At 48.6% G+C, this 16,829-nt stretch overlaps 1 protein-coding gene across 8 annotated transcripts in view; it reads right to left on the bottom strand.

The window, feature by feature from the left end:
* The window catches only part of ARK2N (arkadia (RNF111) N-terminal like PKA signaling regulator 2N), a 77,541-nt gene extending 70,705 nt beyond the window's left edge, over positions 1-6,836 (bottom strand). The window contains exons 1-2 of one of the 8 annotated variants that reach the window (XM_089895129.1): positions 6,577-6,836; positions 6,136-6,382 (exon numbers count right to left, since the gene is read on the bottom strand). The gene's annotated coding sequence lies outside the window, so the exon portion shown is untranslated. Of the gene's footprint in view, positions 1-1,824; positions 2,742-2,931; positions 3,077-3,546; positions 5,092-6,135; positions 6,383-6,576 lie in introns of those variants that run through there. The other 7 variants (XM_089895130.1, XM_030760505.2, XM_089895132.1 and 4 more) reach the window with 7 other exon arrangements.
* Between the last annotated feature and the right edge of the window lie 9,993 nt (positions 6,837-16,829).

The following is a 16,829-nucleotide window of genomic DNA, read 5'->3' as shown; positions in this document are numbered from 1 at the left end:
CAGGGGCTGTTGGGGGTAGGGTGGGGTGGAGGAGCGAAGGACAGGCAGAGCATTTTTAGGGCAGTGAAAATACTCTGTATGATGCCATAATGATGGATACATGTCATTACACATTTATCCAAACCTACAGAATGTCCAACACAAAGCATAAACAGTAATGTAAACTTAAAATTTTAAAAAAAGTGTAAGCTTCTTTAGCATCAAGACCTGACAGTCATATTCACCACTAGAGCACCAGTAACTAGAGCACTACTGGCACACAGTAAGCAATCAATAAATTAGTGCTGTGAGAATAAAGAAGTTCCACCTGAATGTTTTGTTGTTTCCTCAATAGCTCTTCCCCTCTTCTATAGTCTCATAGCTTTTTACCCAGTTATCAATACATCTATTTCATTTTTAATTCTCAATTACACAAGAAACTTTATTTGGCCCTAAACTCTTTTCTAAAATAATACAGAATACCGAAATCAGTGTGGTTCAAAAGAAAACACATTAATAGTACAACATTTTCCACCTTTTACAGATTTTCTTAAGTATTGTCAATTCAGTAGACAAGAATATACACTGTTTTCATGTTGCTAGTTACCTGGAGGAAAATTAAGATGATTTACCGAAGTTATAAACATACGGTCTCGGTCTCTACTGTGTGTGTGTGACACACACACACACACACACACACACACCAGTTCCAAGCTTTAAAAAGAAAAAACAAAAACATTCTAATCGCCCATATATCAGCTTTATTCATGCACACATTAAAATAAAACCATAAAAAAAAAAAACCATAAGACTGAAGATCCCGGCAAAACAATCCCTTGAATGAGTAACTACACCACCTCCCAGAAATTACTAGTCATACACTAAGGACACTTAAGGTACCAATGTCATATATGAAACAGAAATCTTTGAAGGACAAACATTGAGCACTCAGTCCTCTCAGAACTGCATTAAATTAGAATCTAAAGCTAAACCTATCTTTAATCATGAAGACTATAAAACAAAAAGCATTTATGACACTTTCATAAATGCAATTAAGAGTAATATAAACTGAATTAGTGAGTAATGTAACAACTACACTGTGAACTTAATATGAAGCTAACAGTAGGGAAAGTTTCCAGTTTAGTCCATCTCATTTTTCACAAAATGATTCAGAAAAAAAAATTTTCCATTAGAAAATCATATTTAGCTGATACCTCAAGTATAATTACCTTGAAGTTTCTCCCTTCCTTTCATATTTTATCACCTATTTGGAAACTTTGTTAACATTATGAAAAAGATATGGTTTGAAGTTTTAAGATTACTGAAAAGCACTCTGAAAGAATCTGATTTAGAAATATCTAAAAATATTTTTATTTCTCATTTCATGGAACTGCATGAAATTTCATTAAGGTTCTTCATAAAGTAGCATACAGGTCATCACAGTAAATACCATCTTAGTTTCCTGATTTCAAATTTAATTCATAATTTTATTTATTCAGCACCTACTATGCATAAAGCACTCAATTAGGCATTTTATTAGCCAGATTATTTGGCCAAAATATTACACTTCCTACTAAAAAAGATCAGCATTGTGACTCCTCAGGACATCAGGTAATAATTGTAGGCCTCTAAAAATGCTTGTTAAATCAAAAGGCAATGCTCTTACTGAAGGAATCTTGATTGCTAGAATCAGCAACACCGCATTATAAAGTTAATAGCCTCCATCCTTAAACTATCCCAGGAGAAGAAAAGGAGTAATTCAAACTGTTAACTTGTGCCCAACGACACTACACAATAACAGCCTAAGCAAAACTGCCAGATGTATTTGTAATTAAAAGGTCCAACCTTGACAAAAGCATCATCATCAGTGGGTTTTTCATCCTACTGGGTGGAAGGGTTCAGAAAGCAGAAGCTCAGGCGAGAAACGAAAAGCACATCCAGCACAAACTGTTCAAGCGGTTCAATCTGGAACAAGTACAGACGTTCATTCCTTCAACCTGTGAGCATCTATTCTGTGACAGCGAAGAGGACGATTTAAAAGGGAGAATGAATGACGTGAAGTTCTGTTGGGGGTTGCTGCCCCAACAATACACTGAGATCGGTGCTACAATTAATAAAGTACAAAGTACGAAGTACTACTGCGGAAAAGAGGAAAATTCTCTCTGAAAAGAGTCAGAGAAGACGATGATCTTTAAGCTGAGGCTCGTCAGTTTACATCCTCGCCAGGTTTCTAAATAAAGTTGACAAACCGGCCAGAAGAGATCAATTTTGGAGACTGACACATCCCTCCCATTGACCGGAGGCCGAAGGTAGTGGAAGCACTGCCGAAACGCAGGCGGCGCCACGCCGGAGAAAGCCTTCCTCCCTCCTCCTAGGCCTCGGCAGCCGCGGTGCTGGGGCGGCCGCCCGGGCTCTCGAGAGTCGGGGCAGGTGTCGGCGCCAGATCCCGGCTCGCGGGGCCAGCACAGCTGGCAAAGCCGCCGCCGCCGCCGCCGCTCCCCCAGCGACCTGGGGCCCCAGAAAGTTGCGTGAAGACAACTCCAGTGCGGCGAAGCCGCTCCCCCGCGCGGCCCACGGGCTGCGGCACCTCCAGCCTCCTCTCCGCCGCCTGGTAAAGGAACCCGCCGGGCCAGGGAAGAGGAGGGGGGCTCGGCCCGCCAACTCGGCCGGGCCCGGAGGGCGCGAGGGTTACCAGCGAGCGAGCAAGCCAAGGGTCGGGCTGTTCCGCCCCTCTCGCTGGCCCCCACCCGGGCCGCGCCTCCCGCCACGCCCGGGCTCAAACACCCGGCGTCCGACAGCCCTGCCCGTCACGACCCGGACGCCCAGACGCCGCAGAGCCTCGCCCGCGGCCCGCGGCCCGCACCCCTCCGACTCAACCCGACCCTTCCCGGGAAGCAGCCCGGGTCCCGCGGCTCGACCGGTAGCCGGCCGCGGCCCTGCGCCCCTTCCTACCTCACCTGCGCTCCGCGGCGGCCCCGCACCTCCTCGCTCGCTCCGCGCGCCCCGTCGGGGCACACACCGACCCCCCCGGGCCAGGTCTCTCCGGGCCGCGGCGACTCTGAACGTCACGGCCACCGCCGCCTTCTCTTCCTCGGCACAAGCCCCGGCGGCAAGCAGGGGGTCGCGGTCAGAGCCCCACCGGGGCCAAAGCGAATCTCGCCGCCTCCGCAGCCTCCACCGCCAAGTCCCTTCACTCGTCCGAGCCGCCCGGAGAAAATGTCACCAGAGGCCGTTCCGCTCGGCGCCTCACTTCCGCCCGGAACCACAGAGCCTGAGCCGGTCGGCTAGAGGGGCCGCTGCGGCTGGGACCACTAGGGACTCGAACGGGAGGCCCAGGGAAAGCCAGACAGCGCCATCTGGCTGGGCTGACCCGCGCTCCTACAGCTGCAGAGCGCCCGGCGTGGGAGCACAGGCTTCCTGGGCTTCTTTCCCGCTCTCCCTTCATCTGCTCAGGCAGCTCCCTTCCAGAAATTTCCCAAAGGGCCGGAAAGCCAGTCAATACAAGCCACGGACAATGCCCTAAGAAAAGGACGTCGCTCCATTTTCCGTTCGCTGCTCAGTACTCACCCCTCCTGAAGCCTTCCCGAATGAAACTTGTGGTGTCACTCCAGGAGGGAGTGCGCTCCGTTCTCTCCCCACCTTTTCGCGGATGCCGACAGCTCGGCTCGGCGAGATTTGGCTGTGCTCCTCTCATGCAGTGGCATCAACATCCCGTTCAAGTTTCTGGATGAACCTTGCACGCCTCGCAGACAGATCGCCACCTGCTGGTGAGTCAGGGTCCCGCAGGGAGACCCCGCTCCGCCCCTACGCGCGATGCAGACGCCCCAAATTCCACCTCTGCAGTCACTCCTGATTTGCACCAGCGAGCCCTGAGTTTTCGACGCCCTTCGTTGAGGTCTGAGATCGTGAAGGAAACGTGCTGGACGCTTACCCGGAAGAAAGGTAAGGTGGGCTTAAGGAGAAAGAACAAACCTCACAACTCAAGATCTGGACAAGGCTTTGCGCTCGCTAAAAGCAGGGTTTTGAGAAATAAATGAATACATAAGGGCTTGAAGAGAAAATGTAAAAGGCATTTACCTTTTCAGGAGCCATGCTGGGACCTGGGGTGACACTCCCCTAGAGGAGATTCTGAAAATCACAGCGCCGGCTCCACGCTCCCCTTAACATCAGTCTCCCGTTTAGATCCGGCCCCCCAGCTCCCCCATTTCTCTCATTTATGCTAACTGCCCACAAGCATGGGAATTTTCCATCCCTAAATGAGTAAATTGATAAAATAGTTTTACAATTAATAGCTAACTTCTCTGAATGCCTGTTATGTGCAAGGCACTATACTATGCATCTAAGTGGATTCATTCATTTAATCCTCACAAGTCTATGGGTTTGGTGGTATTCCTGGCCCCAGATGACAAAAGTGGAACCAGACAGAGTGATAAAGTGACCTGCCCAAGGTCACACATCAGTAAGTGTCAGGAGCCTGCATTCTCAACCACCACTACCCACTGCCTCCTTGAAATTCACTGAGAACATACTGTGTGCCAGATAAACATTTTGTCTCTGTATGTTATTTCACTCATTTATTTATTTATTTATTTCCCTGCTTCCTTAGTCCTCAAGGAATTTGAGAATTTGTGGGGTAATGACAAGAGCCCAGTCTCTTTCAGGAGAAAAAGAGAAAAGAAAAGAACTAACTATTAAAATCACAGCTGTCAGTCTGGAAATGAATGAATGAATATGGACAAATACATTCAGTTTTAAAATGGCCCCTCGATGGTCTTATCTCATCAGTGCTGTAGAGATGCTGAGGTAGGCCCCTGACTACTGAAGTACCATCTTGGCTCCTTCTGTTTGATACCAACAAGTCAAGTCCCTACAGTGAATGGACTGCTTTTTTTCAGAGTCTGGGATGTTTGATATACTAATTACTAACATCCCTATTACTGCCATATTTAGATTGCTAAATAGGGCACTTGCTTTCTTCTTCCCCTTCTGTAGGAGCAGGAAGGGCTGGGCAGTTGATCCTACTTCTGCCTTGGAATTGTCTCCTAGAATCTCCTTTGCACTACATACTCAGCTCTCCCAGCCCCTGAAATCCCATCCCCATAAAACCAGCCCAGTCCAAATCACACCATCACCCACCCTCCATCCTGTTGCCTCTATGGAAATTTCTCTCAAGATTCCTCTGCTCACAGACACTGTCCTACCAACATGTCCACCCCTTGGCCTATCTGTAGTATTACTACTGGGTCATATCAGTGGTTCTATGCTCAATTTCTTTTATAAACCCTGGAGGCCAAGGCCAAGCCCATCTGAATCACCCTTCAGCTTCATTGCTTGCACCTGATGCACCACTGGGACTGGGGCTGGGCTTGCAGCAGGTGCCTGTTAGAAACCGTGGCCTAAGCAGTAGCATCACAATGTGGCTGGCCTTGCTTTGACTATAGTCTGTTCTCTCTGACTGAGCAGGCGGCTTCCAAAATTTGCCCCTGTAAGGTGGATGCTGTTTTTAGAACCACTCGTTAGATAAGGAAAACGGGAGATCCAAGGGATGGAACCCTCACCTCAGCTCTAGGCTACCCCTCCCTCAGTGTAACCACCATTACCTCCCCCCTCCCACCCACAAAACCAGCATCCACTACAATCCCCCAGCACCTGCTATAAGACAGTTGAACAGTTGAATGGGGAGGAGAGGTGATGTTGAACCTCTTGACCCCGGTGGCCACATAATTGCAGACAAGTCACCATGTCCAGAGTTAGCATCACCTGTTCTGCCCCACGGCATTATTCCGCAGAATTAAATTATGCCCTCCATATGGAAGGCCATCCGGAAGCAGCCTGAGAATTCCAAGTAGTGGAAGGTGACATGGTCTCCTGGACCGAGAGCTCTGGAGCCTGACAGATTTGGATTTGGACCGGGTTCTGCCTCCCTCAGCAGAGTGACCTCTGGGCACTTCTGCAACCTCGCTGTGCCTCAGCGTCCTCACCTGTCAAACACGGCGAAACCTGATACTACTTTGCAGGTTCTTGCGAGGGGTGAGGGCGAAATGAGCTTGTGTAAAGCTCTCAGCAGAACTCTTGGCTCAGAGAGAACACTCTCAACAAGGCCGTTGTTCTGATGGCAACACTCCAGGCCAGCACCTCCTACAAGCACAGACTCACACTGGTCAAGTACGGTGTCTAGGGACTCATATTTCCAGAGCAACAAGTTCACGCGGAACCAGAATGAAAGAGGGCAGAGGGATGCCGTGAAGGTGGAGTCACGCGGTGGCCAGGGGTGTCTGGGAGCGGCACCACCCGCAGCCCCCATACAGTTCTCTGGGGTGGATGGTGGAGGTGCCTCTGTCTTGGGCTCCAAGTTCCTCTTTCCAATCAGGTGACACCCCTTCTATATGGAAAGTCTGTAAGTCTATTAAAAAATGGAAATAAATGCAAAGGACAGTATTAAATTTTTCAACAAGTATGTATTGGCCTCTTTTTTAATAAAAGAATAGCTTTGTGGGACCTCTGGGGTGGGAGGGGTGAGGAGTTCCTCTGACACCCCATCTAAACTAGCACCCACCACCCGTCACCACACCTGCTTGTTCCCCTCATAACATTTACCCTCCTTTGCACCTGCCATGCATATTCTTTCTCATCCATCTGACACACCAAAGAGTAGCAAGGGAGCCGGGTCATGTTGTCCTGCTCTGTAGTGGACACACTCAGCACAGGTGTGGATGGAGGAAATCCATCTAAGCATCTAGCTGGGGAGACACAGGAAACTGAAAAGATGTCAAAACAAGGAAGTGGCACCAGATGCCAAGTGGGTGAGAGGCTGTGAGGAGGGTAGGAGGCCTGACAGACAGTTGTTGAAAAGGAAGAAGAGTCAGTGCCTCAAGGGCAAAGCTTAGGCAGTCCTCCCTCACAGCTCCCTTGGTGTCCAGCACAGGGAATGGCAGACAGAGCAAGGAAATAAATGTCTGTGACTGAAGGACAGCTGTGCAGAGAAGCTGACATTTGGGGGAGGAGAAATAGAATCTTTCCTGTAAACAAAGGATGTCACAGTCATCAGCAATTACAGCCACTGCCAGCTGATGAGCTGGTGAGTCCTGAGGGAACTCAGGAAGGAAAAGAATACCTGCCATCTAGCAGCCATCAGACTGCAGCCACTCCCTATGTTGTGCATTTTTTTTAAGTCAACAGGGAAAAGGAACAAGAGGTGGAAAAGCCCCTGGGATGTTTGAAGGACAACAATCCAAGGGCCCGGCTGCCTGTGACTGGACAGCGAGGGATGAAGCGGGAGACGGCTAGCAGGCATGTCTGGGGCTTAATGTGAGTGGAAGGAGTCTGGGCTTCATTTTTAAGCACTAATGGGGCAAGCAGGGTCCGAAGTTCTCAGCAGACTTCTAGGGAATGTTCCGGTCAAAGCCAGCAGAAAACATATTGTCGTGGCCCACTAACAACTTGGAGAGGAAGGAGAGCACTGACCCCAGGCTGACCACCGCAGGGGACGTGTGGACCTCCGGGAGCGGAGGGAGGGGAGAAGCGAGAACTGCCAAGAACTGCAGTCTGCAAGCGAGAAAGAAGGTGTTAGGAAAGAAGGGAAGGGCCTGTAGCCCTAGGGACCTTCCCTGTGGGTGGCAGGTAGGATGCCTTCCAAAGACACAGAATGATCTGGAAGAAAGGACTTGTAAAAGCTTCTGATCAACATCAGCTTTGAGGAGAACATCTCCAGTCCTGCACCTTCCCTGCAGCTCCAAACACTGCAGTATTTAAGTAAGAACAACATCAGGGGATCTGTGTATAATTAAAAACACGTATCTGGTCTTTGTCCCAGGTCTCTGGCACAGAGCTCCTTTAAAATGCTTGGAATTTCCTGGGTGATAGGAGTGCCTTTTGTTATTTGCAAGAGACCTGAGTTTATGCTAAGGAGGTGATTCTTTTTTTTTTTTTTAATTGAAGTATAGTTGATTTGCTAAGGAGGTGATTCTTGATTGGCCCCTGGGGTAGCTTCAGGAGGGGGGCAGCTTCTCAGAGGAACTAACCTTTGAAGAGAGAAAGGGTTGGAACTTTCAGCCCCTCCCCCACCTCTGGGAAGGAGATTGACTTCAATCACCAATGGCTAATGATTTAATTAACAATGCCTACATAATAAAACCTGGATAATAACCCCTACGTGATGGAGTTGAGAGAGCTACCAGGTTGGCAGTCCCACTCCCACATTCCTCTTCCACAGGCTGTTCCTGGCTTGTTTCCTTTATAATAAACCAGCAATAGTAAGGAAAGTGCTTTCCTGAGTTCTGTGAGTCATTCTAGCAAGTTATCAAACTTAAGGAGGAGCCATGGGAACCCCTGAATTTATAGTCTGCAGAATATAAGTGTGGGTAGCCCAGGGCCCCTGCTTGTGGCTGGCGTCTGAAGTGGGACAGTCTCATGGGACCGAGCCCTGAACCTGTGGGATCTGCACTAATTCTGGGCAGTTAGTGTCACAACTGAACTGAATGGTTGGACACCCAGTTGTTGGAGAATTGGTGTCAGAAAAGCAACCACACAGGATCCTAAACTTTGACTTTAAATAAATATGTTACATTTGGCTTCAAATAAACATGTGACATTAAGCAAGACCAGTCCTAGGCCAAATCTCTCTTCAGACTCCTCACCTCCTTTCCCTGTGACCACGTCCAACTCTTTGCTGGCAGTCAGTGCTGCTCACACCCAAGCCTCTGGAAGGCTGAGTAGTTTAATGCTTACCTCGCACAGGGGTATGGAAACATAAAGGAGTGCCTCTGAAGAGGAATTCCTCTTTCCTGGTGACGGTGCAGGAAGCAAATGCTGGGTGGGTCTGATCCTAGCATTCCTCATTTGCACTCGCACACAGTTAAGTGGAACCTCCTCTGCACTCTTAGGAGAGCAGCAAAGTATGCGTGCCATTCAGTCTCGTTCAGAAGACACCCATCAGAGGCCTGCCCACTGAGCACAAGGCACACAGTCAGCAAGGGGAGGGAGGTTTTACAGAAGAGGACACAGAGGCCCAGAGAAGACAGTGCACACCTGGCCAGGGTCACATGAGCTAAAGGGCAGAGCCAGGATTCCTGGAGGAGAACATGTCACCTCCCTCAAGACCATTGGTCAGTGTGGTAACAGGGCTCCATCTAGAAACAAATCGCAGACGCAGAGGAGGGGCATGAGGGAGGGAGAAATTAATTCCTCTTCGAAGAGGAAGTTTTGACCAGGGCCTTGGAGAAAGAGCAGGGCTTCCAAAGACAGAAATGTAGAGAAAGGTATCCCGGGCAAAGTAGGTCCAGCTTGAGGAAAGGCTGGGCTCCAAAAGCGCAAGTACCACCGGACAGCAGAATAGGTGTATTTCTCACACAAGCGATATATCAGGTGTTGCGGTTGGGGCCCTTGTCCCCCACGCTCCAATTTTGTTTTTATCTTTTTGCCGATTAATACTGTCAACGTACTCTTGTTTAGTGTTTACCTTGACCACTTCATAAGTATGACTTCATTAGCTCCTCCAAACTGTCCTGGAAGGTAGTGGGGCGGGTGTTGTTAACATTTTGCAGAGATTATATAGCAGACTGACACAAGGAGATTCTGAATAAATGCTTATTCTGAATGAATGAATGAATGAATGAACGACTTGCCCAAGGTCACCAGCACTAAATGGATGACCATTTAGTGCTGGTGACCTTGCTCCGTTGCCTCCAAATCCCAGACTCTTTCCACTACCGTTCATGTCTGGAGGACTTAGCAGTGTCATTTTGTGTGTGTGTGTGTGTGTGTGTGTGTGTGCGCGTGTGTGTATTGGGGGTGGGGAATTAGACTCATTATTGTGTTTTATAATGTGCTGATCATTTGAAAAAGGCTTGGGGACTGAGAACAATACAGGCATTCATTACAGAACTTCAGTAGACTGACAGCAGCAACAATAACCTAAAATTAAATGAAGCAGAGTATCTCATGTGACTCCTCTCTTGAGGAGTCAGTGCAAAGGAACCAAGCTTTGGGAAAACAGGATAGGGTCCCCGAGGAGAAAGACAAACAGAGATTTACAGAAATTATGGGGGTGTCAGCAGTCTGGGAGAGCCCCACCAGCCAGGCGTACAGGTTCCCGGGAGCACAGGACACCAGACAGCTTCCAAAGGCCTCCCCCATCTCGAGCAACTGTGATTCAATGGGAACCACGAGTAACCACCAGGCCTAAGAAGGAGGCTTAGAGATCACCCTCTTGTTTTGCAGAAAACTAGTATATTTTTACTAATACTTTTTTGAAAAAATGTGTTCCTTAAAGCACTTAGTAGAGCTGTTCTGGCTTTTTAATTCTGCTTGTGGTTTCTGCCACGAGTCCTTCAGAGGCACTAGAAGGGTACGAGTCCAGCTCTGCAGGGAGGCATCTCAAGATCCCTTTCTGGGGCAATAGGGAGGCCTCACTGAGTGAAGTCAGGCCCACCACAAGTCCAGTATGTTTACAAAGTTGGAGAGCAAGTGCAAAGCTGGCTCCATTCTTGTCACCCAAGAGAACATGCACTCATGTACTGTGGATCAGACTGAGGGATGTACACTGGCCATCCCTGCCCTCAGAGAACTAATGGATAAGACAGTGTCTCCTGAATGAGTTACCTCTGCTATACAGGCGGCCTTACAGAAGGCGAAACAATAAAATCAGTTTGTCTTTGGTGTGTGTTACTCGTGTCCAGGACCCTCCCTGACCCAGTCAGTGCCTTTACCTCCCACCACTCAAGGCCTTAGGACTTTAGCCCTCCTTGCCTCTCTCCCCCACCTTCTGACACCCAAAACTTCCTGGTCTAGGACTCAGTCTCTAAGGCTTCTACTCTTTTTGTCTTAAAAAACAATTAATCAAGGAACCTAATTCTTGCTAGAGTGGTAGCTGACTAACATATTACCCCTCCCAGGTGACAGAATACTTTGTCCAAATAAAATAAACACTTCTTGGGCTTCCCTGGTGGCGCAGTGGTTAAGAATCTGCCTGCCAATTCAGGGGACACAGCTTCAAGCCCTGGTCCGGGAAGATCCCGTGTGCCACAGAGCAACTAAGTCCGTTCGCCACAACTACTGAGCCTGCGCTCTAGAGCCTGCGAGCCACAGCTACTGAGCCCACCTGCCACAACTACTGAAGCCCGTGCACCTAGAGCCCGTGCTCTGCAACAAGAGAAGCCACCGCAATGAGAAGGCCGCACACTGCAAAGAAGAGTAGCCCCTGCTCACCGCAACTAGAGAAAGCCCACGCACGGCAATGAAGACCCAATGCAGCCAAAAATAAATAAATAAATTTATTAGAAAAAGGTGAATGTTTAAAAAAAATAAAAATAAAATAAGCATTTCTCTAGAAGCTGTCAGGAAGTGACATAAAAGGAAGGCAGGTCAGTTGGGGAGAGGAAGATATTTTTGGTTCACCAGGTTTTTCAGCATTCTCAAATCACAACACGCTGATGACCTGGGAGAGCCAATCCGACAAACAGTCATCTGTGCGTTCTCACCGAGCCCCAAAGCCAACTGTTTCTGCATTCCCGTTATACCAGGAACCTGGGAAATACCAAGAAGCTCTAGAATTTACAATCCAAAAGGTCAAAAATAACTCAAAGAGAAAGAACAATAGGAGAGCTGAGAACTAAGTCTGTGTTATTGGTTATTAGTGCTCAAATAACTCAGAGAAGGAAAAGATTGATGTTGTGTGGGAAGAGTCCCACTCTATGGTGGGATGAGACTGGGTCTAAAGTGTAGGTAGAATACAAATATGGAATGTTCCAGGCTTTTTAAACTTCAGAAGTTTCAAGAGCCTCTCTCCTCATATCACGCAAACTGGATTTCCCGTTGCCACAAGGACTGCAGGAAGCTTGCTTCCAGGCTAGCTGGCCACATCCTTTTGGATAATCATGTGCCTTCAACTGCCCCTTTGGAGACATGTGTTCTCAGCCAAAACCCTAAATTGACGTTGTTGAACTGCAAAAGCCGGGAACAGCTAGGAGAGAGCTTATCTTCCTGGGAGGCCCAAAAGACATTGCCCCTGTCTACAAGGGTGTGGGATGAACAGTCACTGCCAAGGTGACCCTGTCCCTGCCAGAGGGCCTGCCAGAATATAGGGACAGAAGAGACTGACATAGAGGGCTCACCCCAGCCAGTGCCTGTTCTGCTGCTCTTGCGCTGCCTCTGCCCAGCTCCTATCTCTCCCCGAAACAGGGACTGTTCCTGTTTGTCCTACCCTCCCCTCCCCACCACCAGACGGTATGTCCCCAAGGCCGACCACCAGGGAGCAGGTAGAGATTCCCTCACCACACTGCTCCTGGGGAGCCTGGTCGCTGCATGGAGGGAGGGGAGAGCAGAGGGGACAAGGTGGGGCTAAAGAGAGAAGAGAGGTGCTGGCTGTTTCTAAGGAGTCTTAACTGGGCTGGAGGTGGCTCAGCATGGAGAGAGATCTGTGTGTCTCATGGTCCCCAGCACCGTGCGCCCTGGAGGGATCTTCCCATCCTGCACAGCCTCCCCCTCACCCCCCACCCCACCGGCCTCAGTCCCCCCACACACCCCGGGGGGAGCTTCTCCTCCAGCTGCTCCACTCTCCACCTCATTGAGGGGAAAATAGAAGAACCTTCCCCACTGGGGCCTTTAGTCTCCGGCAGGAAACATCCATTGGCTGAAGGATTCTCCTTCTGGGGCTGCCCCAGGCTACTGTGAGGGCACTTGTACAGTCTCAAGAATGATAACACACTCCCCAAACTGCCACATTCCAGGCAACAGGTAAGGTGACGATGAAGTAAATTATGGGCCAGTTCAGCCCTTAGCAAAATTTCCTGGGAGTTCCCCGGTGGCCTAATGGTTAGGACCCTGGGCTTTCGTTGCCGTGGCCAGGGTTCAATCCCTGGTCACAGAACTGAGATCCCGCAAGCATGCGGTTAGGCCGAAAGAAAAAAAAATTCTGGAGCGGAAGATGGGGAAGGGGAAGCAACATATCAGGACCTAAACAAAGGATCCAGAGTTCATTTCTTTCTTTTTATTTTTTTAAAAAATGTTTATTTACTTATTTATTTATTTATTTTGGCTGCTCCAGGTCTTAGTTGCAGCACACGGGATCTTTAGTTGTGGCATGTATGCGGGATCTAGTTCCCTGACCATGGATCGAAACTGGGCCCCCTGCATTGGGAGCACAGAGTCTTAACTGCTGGACCACCAGGGAACTCCCCCTAGTGGATGATAATCTAAGCCCTCCAACTCAATTTCTTTCCTTTTCTTTTCTTTTTTGAGTCTTTTTTTTTTAATTGAAGTATAGTTGATTTACAATGTTGTGTTAATTTCTGCTGTACAGCAGTGATTTAGGTATACATATATATATATATATATATATATATATATACATTCTTTTTATATTCTTTTCCATTATGGTTTATCACAGGTTATTGAACATAGTTCCCTGTGCTATACAGTAGGACCTTATTGTTTATTCATTCTCTATATAATAGTTTGCATCTGCTAACCCCAAACTCCCACTCCATCCCTCCCCCACCCCTCTCCCCCTAGGCAACCACAAGTCTGTTCTCTATGTCTGTGAGTCTGTTTCTATTTCCTGGATAGGTTCATTTGTATCATATTTTAAATTCTACATATAAGTGATATCATATGGTATTTGTCTTTCTCTTTCTGACTTACTTCACTTAGAATGATAATCTCTAAGTCCATCCATGTTGCTGCAGGTGGCATTATTTCATTTTTATGGCTGAGTAGTATTCCATTGTATATATGTACCACATTTTCTTTATCCATTCATCTGTTGATGGACATTTAGGTTGTTTCCATGTCTTGGCTATTATGAATAGTGCTGCTATGAACATAGGGGTGCATGTATCCTTTTGAATTATAGTTTTGCTATATACTATAATTTTCATAATTTTCATATATCTATAGAAATATAGATATATGCCCAGGAGTGGGATTGCTGGATCATATGGCAACTCTATTTTTAGTTTTTTGAGGAATCTCCATACTGTTTTCCATATTGGCTGCATAAACTTACATTCCCACCAACAGTGAGGGAGGGTTCCCTTTCTCCACACTCTCTCCAGCATTTATTTGTAGCCTTTTTAATGACAGCAGTTCTGACCAGTATGAGGTGATACCTCATTGCAGTTTTGATTTGTATTTCTCTAATAATTAGCAATGTTGAGCATCTTTTCATGGGCCTGTTGGCCATCTGAAGCCAGCGCACTTTCTTTTTTTTTTTTTTTTTTTTTTGCGGTATGCGGGCCTCTGACTGTTGTGGCCTCTCCCATTGTGGAGCACAGGCTCCAGACGCACAGGTTCAGCGGCCATGGCTCACGGGCCTAGCCGCTCCGCAGCATGTGGGATCCTCCCGGACCGGGGCACGAACCCGTGTCCCCTGCATCGGCAGGCAGACTCTCAACCACTGTGCCACCAGGGAAGCCCCCAGCTCACTTTCTTTATGTCCTATAAACCAATTTAATTTCTACTCTAAGTCCCCCTCCTGGCAGGAAAGACCATGTCAGTCATTGCTGAAGCTTCATTTCCCTTCCCCACTCAGGACCCACAAGTGCCTGTAAAGTTAGGATAGGGTCTAGTCTCCCATCCACACAGATCTGTCACTTGCCAAAGCCCAGTGGTGGGCAGTAGCTGGGGTCTCTTTCCATGTTATGCATGGGGAGAAATCTTTGCCAAGGCTGGATCCTCAAAGGCCTCCCACTCCACGAAGGAGGATGGGCCACCTCCATCATGGACGGCTGTGCAGGGATGAGATCACCCACACCTCTCTTACCTTCCAGGCCCCCATGACTCCTTCTCTCTCAAAGGCCGTCTCCCATCCCCCTACAACACACATGAAGCCCAGTGAGCTTAGATTTTTTTCAGAGGACAAGAGTCACTGACCTCAACCTCCTGCTTTGCACCCAACCTGAATCACGGAAACAAGAAATTACCAACCTTGCTGTCTACTTGAAATGGAAGGGGCAGGCAGAATACTATAAGAAACACACAAATTAGTATGTCAAAACAGCATCCTGGGGGCTTCCCTGGTAGCACAGGGGTTGAGAGTCCGCCTGCCGATGCGGGGGGCACAGGTTCGTGCCCCGGTCCGGGAGGATCCCGCGTGCCGCGGGGCGGCTGGGCCCGTGAGCCGTGGCCGCTGGGCCTGCGCGTCCGGAGCCTGTGCTCCGCAACGGGAGAGGCCGCGGCAGTGAGAGGCCCACGTACCGCAAAAAAAAAAAAAAAAAAAACCCAGCATCCTGGGACTTCCCTGGTGACGCAGTGGTTAAGAATCCGTCTGCCAATGCAGGGGACACAGGTTTGACCCCTGGTCTGGGAAGATCCCACATGCCGTGGAGCAACTAACCCCGTGTGCCACAACTACTGAGCCTGCACTCTAGAGCCCACGAGCCACAAAGACTGAGCCCACGTGCCACAACTACTGAAGCCCGTGAGCCTAGAGCCCGTACTCTGCAACAAGAGAAGCCACTGCAATAAGAAGCACGTGCACTGCAACGAAGAGCAGCCCCCGCTCACCGCAACTAGAGAAAGCCTGAAGACCCAGCAAAGCCAAAAATAAATAAATAAATTTATTTTAAAAAAAACATCCTGCCACTCATTCATTCTCCAGCACTTTATGCACACATGCTTTGCAGCCAAGCACCGTGCTAGCACTGAGGACACAAGACACAAAAGCCCTTCCAGGTACAGCCCTTCCAATGTCACCTAACATTAGGAGCATGTGACAACATAATGGGAATGTGCACACAGAGTCATAATAGGAGACCAGGAAGCTGCAAACTTGGCCTGTGCCCAGGAAGGACACACCTGGGAGGAGAACTCTGAACCAAGACTCTGAGAATGAAGAGAATTTGCAGCATAGAAAAGAGGAGGAAAGGCTTCTAGGCAGATGTCACAATGGAATCAAAAAAGCTAAGGGTTTCCCTGGTGGCGCCGTGGTTGAGAGTCCGCCTGCCGATGCAGGGGACACGGGTTCGTGCCCCGGTCCGGGAGGATCTCACATGCCGCAGAGCGGCTGGGCCCGTGAGCCATGGCCGCTGAGCCTGCGCGTCCAGAGCCTGTGCTCCGCATCAGACAGGCCACAACAGTGAGAGGCCTGTGTACCGCAAAAAAAAAAAAAAAGAGCCAAGCCATTCTGGGAATGTGTGGGCCCGGCCGGAGTCAGAATGCTCATTCAGGAGTGATGAGGGCAACAGTGAACAAGGAGTTTAGAAAAAAGAACAAAATCCCCAGGGAAGACTTATCTGTAACATGGTCTGAGATGGTTTTTTTCTTTCCTTTTTTCTTGCTAGGTTCGGGGATGGAGGTGCAATAAATAACCCTCTCTCTCCCTCTCCTCAAGTTTGGAACCAAAAAAACCATAAAAGTTTGGAACCAGTTGAGAAATAAGACACAGGCAACAGGTGAACATTTAAGTGTCAACTTTATGATAAATAAAAGCTAGATTGGAGGACACGGTTTAAATGTGCAGGCCCCACAGACTTCGTGATATGTCACGGCCCCTGTCGACAGACTGGACAACCTCAGCCCTTCTCCCAAGTAGTGGATTTACTGCCTGGTGAGCAGCCCAGAATATACCCTCTCTGCAGTGGGGCAGGCCCTAGAGTGATATGTTAATTCACTGGGACTGCCATAATGAAGTGCCATAGATTGGTGACTTAACAGAAATGTATTTCCTCATAGTTCTAGAGTCTAGAATTCCACGATCAAGGTGTCAGTTGGTTCAGTTTCTTCCGAGGCTTACAGTTGGCCTCCTCCCTGCTGTGTCTTCACATGGTCACCCCTCAGTCAGTATTGTCTGTGTCCTAATCTCCTCTTACAAGGACACCAATCAAAGTACATTAGGGCCCAACCCAACAACCCCG

This window comes from Delphinapterus leucas, chromosome 14 (assembly GCF_059928025.1).
Source record: "Delphinapterus leucas isolate spDelLeu-1000000601 "Yukka" chromosome 14, BTC_Dleu_Yukka2, whole genome shotgun sequence".
Classification (NCBI taxonomy): domain Eukaryota; kingdom Metazoa; phylum Chordata; class Mammalia; order Artiodactyla; family Monodontidae; genus Delphinapterus; species Delphinapterus leucas.
The sequence above is the reverse complement of the archived record's forward strand: the minus strand, read 5'-3'. Positions and strand labels throughout refer to the sequence as shown.